The sequence below is a fragment of the Mirounga leonina genome, unplaced genomic scaffold, assembly GCF_011800145.1.
Source record: "Mirounga leonina isolate KUSES-001 unplaced genomic scaffold, KU_Mleo_1.0 Mir_151, whole genome shotgun sequence".
Lineage (NCBI taxonomy): Eukaryota > Metazoa > Chordata > Mammalia > Carnivora > Phocidae > Mirounga > Mirounga leonina.
Window position 1 is genome coordinate 20,304,809 of NW_023270377.1, and position 5,055 is coordinate 20,309,863.

The window sequence follows — 5,055 nt, forward strand, 5'->3', positions numbered from 1 at the left end:
CTCTCTTAGGTTTTAAGTTCAGTCCACCAACTAAGCATACAAAATAATTTTGCTTTTTCCTGGTGAGTTCTCACATTTATACTTGCATTGTCTTGTGAATTATCAAACTCTCTGTCTGAGGTCAGAGTAGAGTGCCTTGGGGCAGAGAAAGCATGGGCACAATGACTGATGTTCTCAGTGCCCTTATGTAGAGTTATCAATTGCTGTGTAAGAAATTACCCCCAAATCTAGTGTGTTTCTCACATTTGGAACACTTTTTTGCTCATTAGAAACTCCTTGAGAAGGATGCGGTAGGGTGACATGAGTCAGGGGCAGAAAAAGAAGAGAAAATTAAAATCCATTTCAGATGATCCCTTATCAGTGGCTCAGTGAAAAGCTTACATAAAGAGGAGCCTGGGCTTTTGGTTAAGGCAAGGCTGTAATAATTGCTCTGGATTCTTGTGATCCACAATTGAAAGAGATCTATTGCTTGGAGTAATCCCTTTGGTGATGGTAGTGATGGTCACAATCCATTTAACAAGTATGTATTGAACACCTACTACATGCCATCACTGACCTAGGCACATGGGATTGAAATGAACCAAAAAAAAAAAAAAAATCCCTGCCCCACAGGCTTAAATTCTAGAAGAGGAAATGGAAGGAAATGATGCTAGCTAGCATCTCCCTTCCTGTCCAAAGCATTTCCTTCTCATGAGTTCTTAGTCATGAGGGGTTTAATCTCCACCAGGTCTTCAGGTTCAGTGAGGGATTCCCAAAACTTTATTTCTCCCAAGGCTTGCAGATGGATATCTACTCAAATACTCATGTATTTCCTTACATGCTGGGAAATGGACTCTTGGTTGAGAGGTAGATGTCTCTCTATGTGTGTTTGGGGTGGGGGCTGTGATAGAGTACAGAGAGTTTAAAACAACCACATTTATTTTACAGCTTCTGTAGGTCAGGAATTCAGGCACAGCTAAGTTGCGTCCTCTGGCTCAACTTCTTTCATGAGGCTGCAGTCAAACTTTTGGCCAGGGCTACCCTCATTTCAAGGCTCAACTGGTGAAGGATTCATTTCCAAGCTCACTCATATGGTTGTTGGCTATATGTGGTTCCTCATGGGCTATAGGACTAAGGGCCTTGGTTCCTTGCTGGCTATTAGCTGGAGGCTATCCTCAGTTCCCTGCCATATAGGGCCTCTCTCAACATGGGAGCTGGTTTCCACCAGAGTGGGCAAGTGAGAAGAGCCAGAGAGAGAGTGAGAGCAAGATGAAAGTCAGTCTTTTGTAATCTGATCTCTGAAGTGATATGCCATCACTTTTGCTGTATTCTATTTACTAGAAGCAAGTCACTAGGTCCAACCCACACTCAAAAAGAGGGGATTATGCAAGAGCTTGACTACCAGGGGATGGGGATCATTGAAAACCCTTTTAGATGCTGCCTATCACCGCCTTAGCCTGAGTTTTAAATAAGGGACACAATATGGCAGACAGATAATAACTGTGTGGGGATTCTATGTGGCACAGAAATTTAATTTAAAAGGCACTGTTGCATCATAAGAAGAGCATAGACTTTAGATTGAGAGAGGCCTGTCAGCTTTGGTGTTAGAATCTCAGCTTTGGTATTCACCAACTGCATAGTCTTAGGCTTAGTTATTCTGAGCCTCAGTTTTCTCACCCCAAAAATGTCGAAAATACCCACTACCTAAAGAGTTTTAAAAATAAAAAAATCACTTGGGTAAGGCACTTATTAAAATGCATTTTCCCAGGTTCTCCTCAAGAAATTCTTATTCAGGAGACCTACGTGGCACTTAAGAATTTCTATTTTTAATAAATGCACAAATATTTCTAAGTATGTATGAAAAAGGTGTGTGGCTCAGTACATGGTAGCTATTAATAATTTGCATAACTTTAATTCTGCAATTATTCTTGAGAAACAATATGTTTGAAGAGATCCAACTGATATTTAGAAAGCAAACTATACTGAAGATCAGAAGATGTAGAAGTTTGAGCTCTTGTCTGACACTTACTTTGCTGTGGGATCTTGGGCACAAAGCCACCTAATCTTTCTGGACCTCTTTTTTTTTTTTCTTTCCACCCTCTGCAAAATGTCTTCTAGCCTGAGTACTCTCTGTCTAGATGAAGAAGAAACAATAGCAGTTAGTATGGGATCACTTTAGGACTCCCCTAGTTGGAGAAGCAAGTGCAATGGCCTCCATAATAAGTCTTCTGAAATCTTCATCTCCTAATATTTATTCCTGAAGACTATTCCTTAGAGCCTCTTATTCTTCTACCCTTCTAATTCATATGACCCCAACATCTCTGTATGTAATGAGATATATCTGAAAAACAACCTCATTTAAAAGAATAAATCTATTAAGGAGCTGAGAACTTTCTGGCATGAAATGAAAAATATTGATTGCTTCTCACCTGTTAGCAGTGAAATCCCATCCAGTTAATTAACCTGCTCAGAGATAAAGTTTATTACTGCCCTTCACCTTCAGCTCCAAATCTTTAAAACCACTAAAACAAGTAACTGGTCGATGAGTAAATCTTCTCCCAGATTGGCATTCAGGGCCTTCTGTGATCTGGCTCCAGCCTACCTTTCAGTCTTGACTTCCAGCTGCTTAATTTCAAGCACCTACTGCTCCAGTCAAATGGAAAAACTGAAGTATTCAGAATCCCTCCTCCAAATTCTACATATTTTAACTCAGTTCATATCTCTCAGAAAGCCAAGAAAAAGGCTTTCTTGGAGCTCTGGTGTCTCCACTTCTCCCCACCTCTCCCAATTGCTGCCAAGCCATAAACATAGTTACCTCCTTATTTTAAACCATCCCCAAATTTTTATACCTTTGTAGCATTTATTATTTTGGACCTCATATATACATATTTATAGTACTAGAGCCTTGAGGATGCAATTCCAACCAATCCATTTTTTGTGTTGCCATCTTCCAACACAATGCCTTGCCTATGATTGGTGTTGAGTAAATATTTTTTGACTACTTGAATGGAGACTCATTGATTAACATTTTCTTTACTGTGGCTTTTACTCTTGGGGCTCACAACCATTGTTTCATCAATAGAGTAAGGAGACTCTAACTAAGTGAGGTGCTTTTCAGTATTTACATTATATTCAAAACAGAGCCCTCAAGCCTTCCAGTCTTTCTGAAAACAGCCCTGTTGTTGCTCCCTGTCCTTAGTAGCTTTCTGTTTCTAGAAATCTTTTTCCTTTCCGTGGAAGAGTTGGGAAAAACAGTCTTATGGATATCACCCCTTTCTATAACTCTGAATATAGGTTTCATATGGCTCTTCTACTCCTACCCCAATTTACTTGCACGACACACTTGAAACTGGTATTTTATGAGTATTAGTATTTTACAAGACCCTGAAATTCAATTATAGGTAAAGCAGATATTCAGTCATGTCTGAGAGCACTCACATGAATGTGTTTAGGTTGAAGGGGAGAAATAGAGTAGCTTCACTGAAACGAAAAGGCCCTTCTTTCATTCAGCATTCATTTTCTTGATCACCCACTAGGCTTTAGGCACTATGTTATATGCTAATGATACAAACATAAATACTGGTCCCTGCCTTCAAGGAGCTCTGTGTCTTGTAGAGGGAGATGAATATATGATGAGATCATTATTATAGAGTGTGATTTGCACAATGTCAGAGTCAGGCACAGGGTGATGTGGTGCACAGAGAATTTTCTTTGAGAGCAGATGGATTTTTGTAACAAAGAAATTCTCTTTTGCAGCAGAGTGGGTGTGCTGATATCAGTAATATACATATTATTTTGTAGTTGTTTTTGTAGTTATTTTTGTAGTATCCTCTTCCAACCACTCACCTTGGGCCAGGTGTCAGCATCCATGGTGGGTGTTGAGGCATGATTCATATAAGCAGCCACCTTGGCTTAATCAAGACCCAGACTTAGGTCCTTGCTCCTTAGAACTTGTAGGAATAAATCATTCAAGGAGATGGCAGCAAAGGGGTAGTTTTCTTATGATTCATAGGGCAGAACTTCATGTCAGTGATATTTTGGTGCAGAGATTTTGCATGCTTCTCTATCTATGGCTCCAATATTTCTAAAGGCATTACCACAGCTGTGTAGATGACTCATTGGGATAGCTTGCCCAAGTCTATGACCCTGGAGGTGTGTGTGTATTGAGGGGGAGGGAGGTTATGAAGAAAGGCAAGAAAGCAAACCTAAGTTTTAAATGACTAAAGTCTACAACTCTAAGTACTGAGTTATTTATATAGACCACTTTAAGTTTTCTTTTTCTTGCTCTTCACATTTGGGGAGACCTTACTACTCACTAGAAACTCCTTGACAAGGATGGGGTAGGGTGACATGAGTCAGAAACAGAAATAAAAAAGGAAATTAAAATCCATTTCAAATTACCTCTTGTCAGCAGCTTAGTGAAAGGCTTGGATGGAGGGAGGCTGGAGATATTGGTTAGGAGGAGGCTGTAATATTGCTCTGGGTTCTTATGATTCACAATTGGAAGAGGTCTATAGCTTGGAGTAATGATGACTTTGATGATGGTGATGGTGGTCATATTCCATTCAACAAATATGTATTGAGCACATACTACATGCCATCACTGACCTAGGCACATAAGATTAAAATGGACCAAAACAACAACAACAAACAAATCCTGCCCTTTGGAGCTGAATTTCTAGAAGAAACTAGCAAAAATGGTGCTGGCATCCCCCTCCCTCTTTGAAGCGTTTCTTCTCATGAGTTCTTAGTCATGAGGGACTTAATCTCCACCGAGTCCCAGAGTTAGTGAGAAAATCACAAAACTTTATTTTTTTCCAAAGCCTGCAGACTGATATCTGCTTACAATGTTTATGAGCAGGGAAACGGACTCTGGTTGAGATGTAGAAGGCTCTGTGTATGCGTGTTGAGAGGGCTGGTGATAATGGACATTGGGAAGAAATTCTACAACCTTACTATCCACACTTTCCAGCTGGGGGAAAATGTACCCTGGATTGCTCCTTTCCACCCCACTTGCCTTTCTCCCTTTCTTGCTCCCTCCTCCCTTCCTTCCTAAATCCCTCCCTAGCCTCCTTC